The sequence below is a fragment of the Cebus imitator genome, unplaced genomic scaffold (genome assembly GCF_001604975.1).
Source record: "Cebus imitator isolate Cc_AM_T3 unplaced genomic scaffold, Cebus_imitator-1.0 Scaffold95, whole genome shotgun sequence".
NCBI lineage: Eukaryota > Metazoa > Chordata > Mammalia > Primates > Cebidae > Cebus > Cebus imitator.
Genome location: NW_016107410.1, coordinates 2,987,950 through 3,004,887, shown reverse-complemented (window position 1 = coordinate 3,004,887; position 16,938 = coordinate 2,987,950). Strand labels below are relative to the sequence as shown.

General features: G+C 42.0%; 1 pseudogene; it reads left to right on the top strand.

The window, feature by feature from the left end:
* Positions 1–395: 395 nt before the first annotated feature.
* LOC108309614 lies at positions 396–797 on the top strand (annotated as a pseudogene).
* The last annotated feature ends 16,141 nt before the right edge of the window (positions 798–16,938 follow it).

Here is a 16,938-nt window from a genome sequence, read left to right as displayed (position 1 = left end):
TGGTCTTTATAATTACCGTCTTTATAATTGGGTTTCTGAGTCGACGTCCAACTTGTTGATTCCCAGCGCTAAAATCTGAGCAACCCACTGCGCCTGCCAAAACAGCAGCGTTATGATTGATGGTGCTTTTCTGACTCTGCACCAAGAACCGCCGCACCAAGGCAGCGGCAAAACTGCCTTGCCGGCTACAAGAGTTGCGCTGGCGACCTGTGGGGCTCCTCTGCTGGGAATCTCCTGGTGCGTGAGCAACAAAAATTCGTCTGAAAATGTGGCGTCCTCTTGTTCTCTGTGCTTTCACTGGAAGCTACAATCCCGAGCTGCTAGTGATCAGCCATCTTGGATCTCTCCTCTTAGAGCCCTTTAAATATTAACAGAGCCGGTCTTCCCTGGACACGATGAACCACACTGTTCCAGCCTTCTTCCCTCCCGCCAGCACCAAAAGTCCCCCGAACTATGAGATGCTGAAGGAGGAGCATGAGGTGGATATGCTGGGGGCGCCCCACAACCCTGCGCCTCCGACATCCACCGTGATCCACATCTGAAGCGAGACCTCCGTGCCTGACCACGTCGTCTTGTCCCTGTTCAATACCCTCTTCATGAACTCCTGCTGCCTGGGCTTCATAGCGTTCGCCTACTCCGTCAAGTCTAGGGACAGGAAGATGGTTGGAGACCTGACCGGGGCACAGGCCTATGCCTCCACCGCCAAGTGCCTGAACATCTGGGCCCTGATTTTGGGCATCATCATGACCATTCTGCTCATCATTATCCCAATACTGATTCTGCAAGTCTATCAGTAGATCCAGAGGAATTACCCAGGCCAGGGGCTCCATGTGTGACCTGTCTCCCACATACTCTAGCTTCCATTCCTCGCCCTGACCCCAGCCCATCCTGTATCAGCCCTTTACCCTCACGCACTTTTCTACAGTCAAGTTCAATAAAGTGCACATGCTCCTGGAAAAATAAATAAATAAATAAATAAATAAATATTAACAGAGAGTTATCATGTCTTCTCCTTTTTAAGGTTGAAGGTGCAGAGTGGCTTTCATCGCTCCTTACCTGGGCATTCTCTCAGCTTGGTCACCGCTCCCTGAACATACTTTGGTTTTCAACATCCTGCTTAAAAAGTGGAGCAGTACTGAAGGCAAGGACAGTAAATGTTGTCCAAACAGCATCCTTACTGGTCTGTATAGAGAAGTCATGTCCACATATTGTCTTCCTGTTCAAAGAGAATCTTCCTTTCTGTATGGTTAAGGTGTTCCTTTGTACCTTATGAACAAACTGATGTATTCACAAATCTCTACATCTGGAAGCCTCTGTGACAGCCACCGAGCTTCTTTTCTCCTACGCTGATTCCTACTGATCAGTTTCCTCCACCAGCTCACCTAAAGATGCTGCTGATGGTGCCCATTTCAAGAACACTGGTGACCTTGCTAAGGGTGCTTCTTCCTGGTCTTTCTGAAGCACTGGTCTTCAGTGGTCAGGGCAGGACTGGGCTGTGTGAGTGGATGGTGAAAGAAAAGCTTCCCCTGAGTGTGGGCTATGGGTTTTCTATTCTGCTGGTGTCCAGTGCCCCAGAAAGGAAGTGAGTTCTCTAGCAGTTGGGCTTCACCTTCCAGCAAAAAGAGCCTCAGTCTCAGTCAGAGAGGCCATATGCGGGTAGCTAGCAGGCATCCTTCACCCCTGTATCATGTCTTCTCTCTCCCCTCAGCCTCCTTCTTCTCTCTTCTTTAAAATTATAAAAGAGTAACAGATTTCAGGGTGGAGGCAGGCAGAGGACTGCAGGAGCTGACTGCAAAGGGGCAGATGCGTACCATGATGGGGAAGCAGTGAGAGAGAAAGGGTCAGGGGAGAGTGTGCTGTCCACCCCAGCAGTGCTGAAGCCCCAGATTTGCTTGGAAAATGAAAGTGATTATAATCTTTTTAAACATTAAAATAATGATAATTTAAATAACTATCTCTTAATGCTATTTGGGGGATTAGATAAACTAGCATGCTAAGGACATTGAACAGTGCCTGGTGCATAACAAACTCTCAGAGTTTCTGGACAATGATGGTGGTGGTGATTGACATTACTCCTGGTGCTTTTGAAACAGCAAACTTTGGGGAAAGAAACTCACAAAACAAAATAATCCTCAAATTCATATTCATTCATGGCTGCAATGAACATATGAAGATTGCTGTAATTTCCGAAAAGTTTTTCTTGGTTTAAAGTTTTCAGACAATTGTCTATGATTTTCTATTGTGCTTGTAAGTTTGTTTTACTTCTCCTGGCCACTTATTCCCTAAACAATGCTTCAGTCAAGCTATGAAAAAAATAATAGAATACTCACTTGGCTGAATATTCCAACAGACAGAAAAAATATATTTTTCATTTTTAGTAAAAAGATCATCTTTCACATTTTTGTGTGTATTTATTTTCCGTATGCATACTTAGATTCAAATTTTAGCCTGTCTCCCATAGGTTTTTGGAAAATAGGATAAATAGAATAGTATATATTTTGTTAAGACATATATACATATGCACACACAGACAAATGAGATTACATTTACATGTTTTCTGGTAACTTGCTTTTTACCTTAATAATTTATCTCTTTATGTGATATCAAATATTTTTTATTTATTGTTTTGGCTGCTACATAATATTCTTTAGTATGGATGTTTTTAATATTTCAGGTGTTCAAGTAGTTTGGTATAATCAGGCATGAGCCTGTGCAGGCAGGGCGAATGGCCAACACTGGGAGCCAGAGGTGGATCTAGCGTGTCCTTTGTGGGCAGGTGACCCTCACAAGTGATTTGGATTTCAGCAAGCCCTTCCCAAGGTCCAGCTCTATCCTGGTCACTGCTGTGAGTTTCTCCCACAAACTTCTGTATGAATGGTTTAAAAACAGATGGGAAGGGGGAGCACTGCAGATTCCTCATTGCAGCTGCATCCACTTGGCACAGGGTGCAGGGTTGAAATAGCACATCCTCACTAACTTCCTGGCTCTGCAGATTTTTGTTTTTATGATTAATGTCCAGTGCAAAGGTGAGTAATGGAGCAATTCATTGTAGTAATTCGAGTTATGGAGAATATACGGACTCCTTCGCTCAGCATCCCTTTCTTCAACTCCTTGTCACATAAAAAGAATCATTACATTGGAGAATACAATGCCATCAGCCACAGGACCAAGCAGAGATACAACTCATGTGACCCAGGTGTCTCTACTCCCTCAAGTTAAAATTTAACCCTTAGAGCCTTTCTTTGCGGGAATGGAGGATGCTAACTGGATGGAGAGAGTGGGAAGAACTCCCAATGCCTTCTCTTTGGCCCTAATTCTTTTGGCTGTGGCCCAAGAACGACAGGTCAAGCACAAATGATCCACAACTGCTTCTAAATAAGTTTCACTCTTATGACATATACCAACATCATTATCCCAAAGGAATCTTTGAGCCCTGGGAGAAGTTTGGGAGGGGGGTCGAGGAAAGAGGCCACCTGATTGGCATAAAAGAGGGACCTCCTGCTCCAGGGTGCCCAGGAAAGTGTGGCCGCTGCCCTTTTGCAAAGTGTGGAAGAGTGCTGGAGGGGCAGGTGTAACAGCATATGAGTCTTTGTGCTGCCTTCCCGATTTAAAGGAAGAGGTGGGATATCTGTGCACCTGTCAGGGCCTGAGGCTGAGGACCCCTAGCTCCACCAGCTTTGGAAGGAAGTGTTGCATGCCCTAGGGTTCCCATAACTGTATAGGTAACCAAGTGGGGGTGGGAAAGGTGAGGAATGCATTAAGGCTGGATTTCTTGCTGTGGCCTATAGGGATGCAGTTATATTGTTTTGGGTGTTGATGTTAATTGAAGTATTTCTGAACCCATTAGCTGGTGGGGGTTCAAGACCTTGGGTTCCTGTTTTATTTATCCAAAGTAGATATTTCAAAGTTAAATGGATTAAAGTGCACCTTGATGGGGCTGAACAGTATTATAATCTTTCTTGAAGAAAATTCTCTATGGATGGAGAAGGTGTGCAAAGGTAAAGGAATGGAGGAACTGGCTCAGCCTGTACTGTGCACTTGGATTTTGGTGAATAACTTTTTCCTGGTGCACTGTACGTGCATGTTCCTGTGTGCTTGGGTGTGATAAACAGAGAGGAGAACAGGAGAGGAGAAGGGGACGTACACCATAGGGATTTCCTGCAATATTTGAGTGTTGGCCTTTCCTGTCCAGTCACTGAGACTTCTTGGTGAGAAGGGGTTTAGGCTGTTGCAGGGAAGAAGCCCACATCCTAGCTTTCTCCTTCATTCACCTCTGTCTTACTGCTCAGAGGCTGTCCACACAAGTGAATCCAAAACATTGGATCCTGACCCTAGCTTATTATTCCCAAAGATACGTAAACAACATTATCCAACTCCAAGGAATGGCAGCATATGTTATCTTTAGAGAGTCTCTGCTCGATTTTGCAACATCTGAATTTCAGACAGAAACCTCGTGTGAAATCTGTCTTTCCTGCTTCACGTACTGCACCCCTAACCACATTGAGGCTCTCTCTCCAGCGAGCGTGTGTCTGATTGAAAATTCCATTCAACTCACTTCAAATACGTATTGAGCACCTTTATGTTGACAGTAAAGTGGTAAAAGCCATAGGGGATACAAAATAAGTATAAAGCATAGTCTCTAGCTTCAAAAAGTCTGCTGTGCTATTGGGACCAACATGGAGAAACAGCAAGAGACCAACATGAGACAGAATATATTTACTCATCAGAATGTGTTGTTCTGACATCAAGCGCATTGGATGTTCCAGAAAGGAGTTCTCAGTGAGAGCCAGAGTTGTCAGAACAGAAAGGTTTCTTGAAGAGGCCAGGGCCGATGTGGGGCTTTGAAGGATTGGGGGCATTGGAAGATGTAGCAAGATCACATGCAAAACTTTTTCTGTTGTTTCAGATTTTCTACAGAAGCCTTAAAGCTGAAAACAACATGACCTAATTACTCCCACAGTCTTAGGCACTCACCAAGGAGCTGTCAGACATAGACAGGGCTTACTTAGAGGTAGCCAGGACATCCCGTGATCCTCACTGCCCACTCCCCACTTCTGTACGCCCTATATACTCCCACCTGTTTATAGAAGCAGACGATTATGAATGCTTCAAGCAGACTGGGATTTTTAGAAATACGCTGTCTACCTAGTGACAGCGTACTTCTAAAAATGGAGGAGTGGTGGGGCATGTCCTCTCCCTTCCATCTGAAAGAGGAAGGGAGACATCCCCCTCCCCCAACACAAGACAAGAGAGAGAAGAGCCCCACAACCTCCTCCTGGGCTTGATGCTTGCTAAGCAATTGAAACTGTAGGCCTGGCCCAAAGTTGTCCCCAAAATAGAACATAATGAGGGAGTTCTTACGCAAACTTGGTACAAACCCCTGGAAGTGAGAAGGCCTTATGAGCATAAAGACTGGTGCCTACTTTTTGCAGGGATAATTTTGAAGGTGGGTGCTGGTGGGAGTAGCCTGTGATGTCAGGGCTATGAGGCTGCCTGCATTCCCACCACTTGGACTGCCAGGGATTGGTCAATTTTCTGGGTGTTACCTGGACGCTACGGCACATAGGTGGTTCTGGGACATCATGGGGGCAGACTGAAGAGGGTGGTCTGTCAGGCGAGGACTCGGCCATCAAAAGCCATGGATGTATGAAGGGGTGAGAGGTGAGGGGAGGGAATATACAGAAAGTCATGAGGGTTTCTCCTCCTTGTCCAGGTATTATGTTGTGTATAAGCCATAGGAGTCACTCGTGCCAAACCTTAAAAAAAATGGAACCGGGAGGCCATAAAGGAGGGGTTCTCACCCACACATGCCTATGATAACAACTATTACAAGCACTTTCTGAAAACCATAACCTTGCAGAAAGGCCACCACAACCTTACACAAAAAATACCACTGAGAGGACGTCTGCCCCAGCAACCGCCTGTTCGATCTTGGACTGGTGCCACTCTTGCTATTGATCCTTGTAGCCAAGAATAATTATTTCAAAACAACTTATGTAACCTTCTTCATTTTTGCCTTGAAAAATCCTTTCCGTCCTTTGCCTGTCTGGGGACAGCCACAGTCCCCCATGGGCTGCCATGGCACACATATTCCTGGATTACAATCCTTCTTTCCATTCTGGAATGCACTCATTATCTTTGGCAAATCTCTCTGTTGTTATTTTAGGCTGACAGTAGCACAGAGTCCCCCTGGGATCACCCCAAAACTTCACATGTAGCCCCAAAGTGGAATACTTGTCACTTCAAGGTGTTTCTGGTGAAGGAGAACAACACCAGTTATGTAAAGTGTCCTGCCTTTCTCTTGCCTCCTCCTGGGCTCCTGTGCTTGAGAGGAAGGGAGACCAGGTGGAGAGAGATGAGGTGGAGGAAAAGTGAAGGGCCAGACCACGCCCTTTGCCTCTGAAGCTCTAAGTCAGGCACGGACTGGGGGAACGAGAAAGCCTTTACATTGCAGGTGAGTTTGGATTTTGATTGATACTGGTCAGGGCTTTTCAGTTCCTGAAAGGTGAGTCTGAATGATTCAAATGGGTCTCTTTTTACACCTGAGACGCCCTGGATGGCTGTGGTCCTAAGATGTCAAAGGACATGGAGGGGAGAGGCTGCAGAGTTCCACTAAAGGGTGTTTTCCCAGCATCTAACGAGGGCCAGTACACAGTTACAGAGACACAAGGAACCTAGGAAGGGGAGTCCATGAAGAGGAAGGAGCAGCGAGGAGAATGGGATAGGGTGAGCCCGATGTGTTTGGGAACCTCCCCGACTCCACCTGATGGAAGGGGAGAGGATGGTGGGAACATAGCTGAGTGGAAGACAGCTTCCTACTGCAGAGGACTCGAGCTAGGACTTCAGCATTCTTGAGGGAATAAGCAGCAACAGGAGATTCAAGCAAATGAACACAAAGGAACATTCTACAACTCAAGCAGATTTCCTGGGAAGGGCTCATTCTCTGCAAAATAACCCCTTCCTCCTTTCATGAGCATTCCCCACAGCTGGCCAGCATCTCTCTCTGACTTTGCTGGCTGGGTTTATTGTTGCCAGGTGGGTTTGAGAGTCTCTCTTCTCATGATATTCTCCAGTAGTTGTTTGGAAACAGAGACCCAAATGAGAGGGATTTCTGGGAGGAGGGGCACTCTATTCCTTCTTTCCACTCAACATGAGGGTGGGAAAGACCTGCTGATCCTGCCTTTGTGTATCACATTCCAGGAATTTGTCTCAAGTATCTGCTGTGTATCCAAATTGATTTAAACCAGTTTGGAACCAGAGATGGTAGTTTAATTTTCAATTTACAAATCAAATGAGGAACAAGTAGGAGAGAGGGAGGTATTCTTGTTTGCAGGGCATTGAGGAAGATGATCCACCAAAGTTCCCTTATGAGTGAATTTCCAGAGGGCGTTAATTATGATCTTTAAGCTGGAGCTTGGGGAGACACACACAGCTCAAATCAGCAATCAATACCTGTCTTGTTTATGTACTTCTGTATGCTTGGCTTGCATTTGGCTCTACAGAAGTTAAACATTTGATCTGCACTCTTGGGGGTAAGAAATGCCTTGTTTTTGTAAATCAGATTTAGCCTGACTTGAACTCTCTAGTGGGGGAGAAATTAGACCTCAATGCTTAGTATACAGCAGGTGATAAATAGGTATTTGCTGAGCTGAAATAAACTCTTTCTCCTTCAGACATCTCTCCCTGACCCTTAGAAATATTTCCTCTTTAACAGTTCATGTTATCCCTTCTTTGCTTTTTTTTCTTCAGAGCTCCTTCACTGCTGTAAGTTCAGCCCTAGCAGGGAGGTCAAGTCTGTATTTTCAGATTTCATTGCCTTCTCAATGTAAGCATTTCATTTACAGCTTTAACATTCTAGCCATAGCCAGAAAGAAATCCTCTTTCTTTGCATAGGCGTCATATTTTTTTCTCATCACAAAAGATATCATATCCTCATTGCAAAAAAAAAAAAATTTTTGGCAAATAAGAAAAGCAAAAAACAAACTCTAAGAATGTATAAAACCATTTATACTTCTGCAACCCAGGGGAAACTATATATTAATGTTACCTCGCTGTACAAAATGAGCATCGTGCTGGGCATGCTATTTTGTTACCTGATTGTTCCCATTTAATAGTTCAAGATGAATTTTCCATGTTAATAAACACTCATTTGAGATAGCAAAAATGCTTTTCAAGAATTAGTATCGTAAGGATAGAGACAATTTCATTTTTTTCTGGTAAGAAGTCTCATTGTCCCCTCCTTTTTTTGGATGCCAAACCTATTTGGCTAAAAAAATCTACAAGTTTGAAGATGCGACAAGTATCTCTTGTGGAAGATGATATAGAGATTGGTACTAAAAAGGAAAAGGGCAAAATGTTTAATGTAGAGAGGTAGCTTACCTTTTCAGACCCAAAGATTGACTTTTTAAGGTACTCAAGTATATTCAGAATCTGAATGGTAGTGGTAGTGATTAAAGCAAAAAGCGCTCACCGTCTTCCTGTCACGTTCACCATCATCTTCACCATCAGCATCACTATCATGACCATCACTCACCTCTTTCTTCTTCTTCTTCTTCTTCTTCTTCTTCTTCTTCTTCACCTTCATCATGTTTATCATCATCATCAATATTCTTTTTTCAACTTTAATTTCTTAGAGATTTCAAAGTTATATGAATGTTGAGGTGCATGAGCGCTGAAGAGACAATTTAAAAAATTAGTGAAATATATTTAGGAGTTTTTCCTAAACCATTCTGTTCTCTAGGGCTGATTGAATTCTCTGATGTGGAAATGTGACCTGTGAGATAATTCTGATAGAAGAAGTTTTCTTTCAGTTCTATCAGTTTTTTTTTTTAAAAATTCCAAAATAGTATTCATAAAAACAAGCCAAAGAGAGTATTTTTTACTAGTCTGGATTTATATTTATCAAACTTACCCAGCTGCTTAATGCTTAAAGGTCAGGCTTTTAGGCAGAAATCTCACATGGAGTTCACCACATTATGTAGCAGTTTACCTGGCTAGATAATTTGTATGGTTTTTTTTTAAAAAGAAATTGTAGAGAATGCATTTCAAATCATAATATACAAATGGATGCTTACATTTTATCCTTCAAAGAGGAAAATAACCCTGTGAAAGATGTCAGAATACCACAGAGCAGACCCTAAGTAAGAGCACCTGGTGTCTCCAGTGGTTGAAATGATGTATTAATGAGTTCTCGTTCTTAGTGACATTTTACCAGGAACCAATTAACCATGGTAATTACATCTTTTCCACTGCGTGCTCTGAAATGTGGAGTGCACAGGCGTTGGGTTGCTGGGTTTGCTGAAATGTTTTTTCTGCCTGACAACACTTTAAATAAGTGTGAGTTGTTTATTATGTTACCTTTACCTTCTTTTGTTGTTTGTTTTTGTTTTTTGTTTTTTCGAGACAGAGTCTCTCTCAGTTGCCTAGGCTGGAGTGCATTGGTGCAATCTTGACTCACTGTAACCTTGGCCTCCTGGGTTCAAGCAATTCTCCTGTCTCAGCCTCGTGAGTAGCTGGGATTACAGGCATGCACCACTATTCCCAATTAATTTTTGTATTTTTAGTAGAGACGGGGGTTTCATCATGTTGGCCAGGCTGGCATGAACTCCTGACCTCAAGAGACCTGCCTGCCTTGACCTCCCAAAGTGCTGGGATTACAAACACGAGCCACTGAGCCTGACTCCTTTTCCCTTCTGAGTGTCTCAGCATAAAAGAAAATTTTGCAAATAATCATTTTTATAATCACACAGAATACTGGTGCATGCAAACGACCACAACCAAATACAACCAGAAAGCTGCACCACAGTGTGTTTTAAAAGGTGGCAGAAAATACACTAGGGAGAAAGCACCCACTTAAGAATGGAGAGTTAAAGCTGTATGCTAAAAATCAGATTGCTTAGGAAATGAAAGGCTGAGTAAGAGGTGCTGGACAATGGTCTCTTCTAGACAATAGGGTGAGTACTGTTAAATAGAAAACTTTGTTGTTGTTTCAAAACTATTGAAGATCTTTCTAAAATATCACAGTTCAGTTTTCGAAAGTAAGTGACCTTTCTATGCTTCAACTGCTTCCCTGCAAAATGGGAAATGTACCTCATAAGTTTGTTGTGAGGAAAAGTTAGTATGTGTAAAAGTACTTAGGATGGGGCCTGGTATATTGTAAATGCTCAGTAAATACCAGTTGTTATTTTATTAAGTCTAGTAAACATAATTTGGCATTCAAAAATTTGGAGCTTACAGAGCTGTGGTCTCCTTTTTACAAAATAGCACTATTGTTTTTATAAAACGTAATATATCACGGGTAAAAATTAAAATAGTATACCTCTTAGTGTGTTCAGGTTGTTATAAAAAAATATCAGAAACTGTGTAGCTCATAAACAACAAATTTATTTCTCGTAGTTCTGGAGGTTGCTATCTCCAAGATGAAGGCGCCAGCAGATTTGGCATCTGGTTAGGGCCTTTTTCCTGGTTCACAGATGGTACCTTCTCACTGCGTCCTCACATAGTGGAAGGGCCAAGGCAGTTCCCTGGGTCTTCTTTTATAAGAACATTAATCCCATTTATGAGGACTCCACTCCTGTGACCTAATCACCTCCCAAAGGCCCCACCTCCTAATACCATAACCGTGGGAATTAGTATACTCAAATAAAACAGAAAAAGAGACTAAAACTAGCTCAAATCTGAAAAAGATAAGTACCATTAAAATGTTTTACAGAAGCCTTTCAGCATCAATCTCTCTATAAGTAAATATGGATATATCACAGATTGATAGACCTAATTTTATACTGGATCATAATATATTCTGCAACTGATCTTTATCACTTAGGCAGCAAATATGTCCTAGATATTTTTTATGTATAATATGACTTCCATCATCGTTTTTAATGGCTGCATAATATTCTGGCGAGCATATGAATCATACCCCAGTTGTCTAATCCTCCAGCAATGAATATTTAGGTTGCTTTCATCTTTTCTTTGCTACTGTAAAATTCCTTATGTATGCCTCATGTTCCGCTTATGCATTTAATTTCTCATTGTAAATTCACAGATATAAGATTTCTAGGTCAAATGGTTATACATTTTATTATTTTGAATCATATTTTTGTTCTGTTCTTCCAAAAAGGTTAAACTAATTTGTATGCAACAAGGACAAGATTTATTAGACAGAGATAGGAGACGGATATCAGAGAGGAAGGATATTTTAAGTAGAAGGAACAGTATGAGAAAAAGCAGGGAGTTGGTGAAATGTACACCCTCTTGGGAGACTCTTCACATTTTTTTCTTGAGCTTGGTATTTTTTACTCAAGAACATTGGTAACCTCTTCATACAATTGATATTCATCCTTTTAAAAGGTGTTGTATGGGTGAGCCCTAATTTATTCAGTCTTTTCACCATATTAGTCATTCACTTTTTTAAACACCAGGTAACACTATCTCTGTTTCCTCTAGGATCAGTTGTTCCATGTGTTCATCTCCATCTTTCCCTCTTGCAGGGGAGCCCAAGACCTTCCCTGGTAGACCGTTCAATTTTGTAGGTGAATGGGTATCCAGCTTTATTCTGGAGTAAATATTTCTGTTGCTAGTTATTCTGAGTGCAGCATGTAGAGCCACGTTCTGTGTCTGCTTTGGATGACTCCATCTAAAGCCTTGTTTCTTCTCTTCTGTCTCACTTTACTCTCTGTGCCTCCTTACCAAGTGTGGTCAGCAGAATAATGACCCCCAAAGATATCAACATCCTAATCTCTGGAACCTGTGAATATATTACCCTACAAGGCTAAAGGGACTTCACAAAGTATTACTTTAAGGATCTTGAGATGAGGAGATTATCCTAGATTACCTGGGTGGACCCAATCTAATCACAAAGGTTCTTAAGATGGCAAAGGTCAGAGTTAGAAGAGATGTAACAATAAACATAGAGGCAGGAGTGATGTGGCCACAAACCAAGGAATGTGGGCAGCTTTTAGGAAGTGGCAAATGTATAGAAACAGAATTTTCCCTAGAACCTCTAGAAGAAATGTAGGCTTTGATTTTAGACTTAGGGCCTCATTTTAGACTTCTGAACTCCAAAATTGTTGGAAAATATATTGACATTGTTTTAAGCTACAGGGTTTGTGGTAATTTCTTACAACTCTAATAGGAAACTAACACACCAAGTCACGGAACAACTGTGCAAAGGTGAAGGAAGGATTGCCTACCACCCTCATATCCTTTTCTGCTCAGCATAGTCTGTGCTGTGGCTTCTTACATCTAGTTATCAACAGGGACACTCCCTTCTCCTTTTCACTTTCTGGAAGGCTGCACACATTTGTTCTTGGTCAGTGGTCCACCCTTCCTCTTCTTAGTGGTCCTGTGAGTTTGTTCTCTTTTCTATTTTTTTTTTAATCATCACACAGTAAATTTGGGGAAGGATGAGAGGTTTTCTTCATATTAGTGGTATCAGAATGTCTCAAAAGGTCTCATTATTTTAGTCTGGGCACAGTGGCTCATGCCTGTAATTCCAGCACTTTAAGAGGCTGAGGCGGGAGGATCACTTGAAGTCAGGAGTTTGAGCCCAGCCTGGTCAACGTGATTGAAACCCCATCTCTACTAATAATACAAAAATTAGTGAGACATGGTGGCTCCTGCCTGTAATCCCAGCTACTCAGGAGGCCGAGGCAGGAGAGTCACTTGAACTCGGGAGGCAGAGGTTGCAGTGAGCCAAGATTGTGCCACTGAACTCCAGCCTGGGCAACAGAGTGAGACTCTGTCTCAAAAAAANATGCCATATATGATCAGACATCGCCCCTCAACCCAACCCACCTCTCTGACCTCATCTTCTACCAATCATTTCCCCTCAATGCCTCCACTAGCCTACTTGCCACTCCTAGAACAGGTCAAACAAGCTTCAGCCACAGGATCTTTGCATTCCATTTCTGTCTTCATCAAGTACTCTCTCTCCTAAATATCTGCATAGACTACATTTTCACTTCTCCAAGATCTCTGCTCAAATACTAGTTTTTTTTACAGCCTTCCCTAACCACCTTAGATAAAACAGCAGCATCCCCCTCACATGCTCTTTTCACCTTATCCTGCTTTATTTTTCCCACAGGGATATTATAGCCGACATATCAAACATATACTTTTTTATTTTCTGTATCTTGTGATTAGAATGTAAGCTCCACAAAGGCAGAAAACTGTCTTGTTCACCAAACTATTCCTAGTAATTGTTTAGAATACATTTATTGAATAAATGAATGAGAAAAATCCAGACTGAAGATCTGTTCTCTAAGCCAGGATTGAAGAAATTTAGAGTGTAGAACATCTCAAGTCCTGGAAAAACAGAACTTCAAGAAAGGCCACAAGGCTGGGTGCGGTGGCTCACACCTGGAATCCCAGTACTTTGGGAGGCCAAGGCAGGCGGATCACAAGGTCAGGAGTTTGAGAAGTGCCTGGCCAATATGGTGAAACCCTGTCTCTACTAAAAAATACAAAAAAGTTAGCCGGGCATGGTGATGCACACCTGTAGTCCCAGCTAATTGGGAGGCTGAGGCAGGAGAATCGGCTGAAACCAGAAGGTGGAGGTTGCAGTGAGCCAAGGTTGCACCAATGAACTCCAGCCTGGGCGACAGAGTAGACTCCGTCTCAAAAAAAAAAAAAAAAAAAAAGTCTCATTATTTTAAAGTCACAGTTGACCAAGATGGCCCTTCATAAGTAATGCTTCTGGTTTTCCCTCAGCCTCCCTGAAGCCCCATGTTAGCCCAACACAGGCATTTGCGAGACAGCTGGAAGAGATTAGCAGTGCTGACTCTGCAAATTGTGCAAAGATTTTCTTCATAGAAAGATAACAGAAATGAAACAGCAACCTTGGCCTTATAAGCTCCAGTCTCCAATCCACTGTACTAGTTGTGCAGCCATCCGATGCGGACTCCAGCCAAATCCTGCCTCACTCTTGGCCCTGGGCATGGCCCTACAGTCTTGCAATGAGAGACAACATTGCTTTTCTCCGGGAATCTCTGGGAAAATAGTGGAAAGCTGAGCAGGCCTGCGTGAGAGCCCACATTGCAGAGCAGTGACTGCTGGGTCTTGGTCTGCTCTGTGGCTGAAGGCAGGGACCTTATTTCCTTGTAACGGTTTCTTTCTTGATTAGTGGGCTCTACTTTCCCATTTCTGCAAGTTCTGAAGTTTTCTTGTGCTTCATAGAGAGGAGTGGTGCATCCAGTGGATTGGCAGTATTGGCTTTAATGAGAGACCAATGTTGACTTCCTCCCTAGCCTGGGCACAGATTACAAAACGTAAGTGGATAATATCTGTCATAGGCCTGCTGTGAAGATTAAATGACATAATGAGCATGAAGTTGTTAGCACAGAAATGTTCACTCCCTTGTCTTCTTCTATTGTTAGAACCAGCAGTTATATTTGGAGTTGTTAGCAAGAGCTAATAGTTCTCACATACTTTTTTTATTTTTTTTTTGAGACAGTCTCGCTCTGTCACCCAGGCTGGAGTGCAGTGGCACAATCTCATCTCACTGCAACCTCCGCCTTCTGGGTTCAAGCGATTCTCCTGCCTTAGCCTCCCAAGTAGCTGGGACTACAGGCGACCACCACCACGCCTGGCTAATTTTTCTATTTTTAGTAGAGACAGAATTTCACCATATTGGCCAGGCTGGTCTTGAACTCTTGACCTTGTGATCTGCCGGCCTCGGCCTCCCAAAGTGCTGGGATTACAGGCGTGAGCCACCGTGCCCGGTCTTCTCACATACTTTTTATAACATGTAGTCTTTTCTGATTATGAACATTAAAAATGTATGCTTATGTAGGTAATTTGAAAAAAAAGCAATGAATATTATAAACCAAACTCTCAATCTCACTCTCTAGAGATAACTACTATTAGCATTTTGGTATTTTTTCTACTTTTTTTTTCCATATAAACAGTGATGGAGCAATTGCTTATTTCACATGTAAAACTGTAACCAGCTTTTCTCATTTAATGTCACATTGACACCCATCTTGAGAGAGAGGGATTTCTCTGCTCATCAGTAGTGGAAAGGAGCCACATTCTTTGTATCTAGACTTGTTAGAATTGGGTACAAGGAAGGTTAGACTGGTGGTTGGCGGTGGGATAAACCAGGGCCAGGAGATAATTTGGCCCCTAATGGGCACCATTTTTGGGGTGTGAAATGTGGTATGTTCTGCAGTTTGTGCAATCCTACTAAGTAGTTATTTTCATGTTTCAAGTTGTCATGTTTGGGGTGTGAGGAGTTCCATAAAGCAGTTTCCTCTGACCTGGTTGGACTTTGCCCTAGACAGGCAGAAGACAACACCATCACCTGAGCTAAACTGCACCCACCAAATGTCCTACTGCCTGATACAGCCTCACAGATTTTGCAGAGAATGCATCAGTTGGTCCCATCAAAATAATCCACAGCTTCTATAAGATACGTGGACCAGACTGCTCTTTCTCATCAAGCCTCCTCCCAGGCCTCTGCAGTAGAACAAGGGCCCAGCATGTGATTAGGAGTGCAGGACTATCGGAGACAGGGTCCAGTGACCCATGGTCAGACACAAGAAAAATGCCATTTAGAAACCATAGTCCCATAGAGAATTCATACTGGGGCTAAAAGCACTGTCTGAGGGTCTTCTGAAATGTCGTGTACTTATTTTTTTCCTAGAAAAAGGGTACAAAGATTTTATAAGATTTATAAGGAGGTCTATGCCCTCTCCCTAATTATTAAGAGCTATTGATCTCAAAGAAAGGGTAGAGTGCATATTCTTTAGGCAGTCATCCAGGAAAAATGATTTCTTATCATTCAGCTTCAGATAAGGATCAAAGAACAGAGAAGTTGAAATGATATTCTTTGGCAAGAACCTGGAATGCAAATATTCAGTATTGCCAAATAAGAAAAGACTTAGAAACTTTATATCTATAATTATATTATTCTTCCATCTTCCTCCATTTTACCTCTCAATTTATTTATCATTTACATATTTTTTATTATTTCTATTGAGACACCAGTTTCGCTTCAGACAAACCTAAAAGTAACCAACAAGTTAGTTATCTTTTCATTACCTTTATTTTCCATGTAAAATTGGAATAGCTTTTTATATCATAAGGTTATTGTAAGTATTAAACAGGTTACCGTATTGGAGGTAAAGCACTTAGCACAATGCTTAAAAATATATAGTAAGTTCTCATTAAATATTTACAATTATTATGATAATAATTATTGACTGTCGATATGTTATAGCTTTCAGGCCACTATGTGCACAAAAGAATTTCCAACATGGTCTTACTCTGGTCTGTCTTCCTTGCATTGTGCTGTATTTCAGAATACTGAGTGTTAATGCTTTCTCTATCATCAAATACCAAAGCTATTTTCTGTGCTTTAATCGCTTTAAAAATCTGCTCTTTCTTAAGGTTAATTTGCTGGTTGATTGTATATTAATTACTGATAACAGTTGAGTAAAAATCTACCTTTAAAGAAAAAGTGACTAGTTTTGTTTGTGTAGCTCTAAGGATAAGCTCTGTTATGCTGCATTAACAAATGGTCCCCAAAGTCTCAGTGACTTACAATGACAGGGGTTTATTCTGTGCTTCTGCCACATACGTATAATAAAGTTTCATGGGCTACAGTTATGTAGCTTCAACCTGGTTGTCATAGCAGTCACCATCTTGAATGTTGCATGTCACCATATTAGTGGAGAAAAAGAACTTTGGAACATCTCCCATTGGCATTTAAATCCCCTAGCTTGGGAATGCATGTGAGACTGCCAATTACCGATAATTGGTCAGAGCCAGTCACATAGCCACACCCAACCACAGGAAAGGGAGTAAGAAGAACCATCCTACCATGTACCTTGACGAGTAGACGTATTTGGTGAATTTATCCATGACTAAAAATGTTGATAGTGATATTTTAGGTCATATGCGGTGATCAAACCAGACATATTTGGTGAATTTATCCAT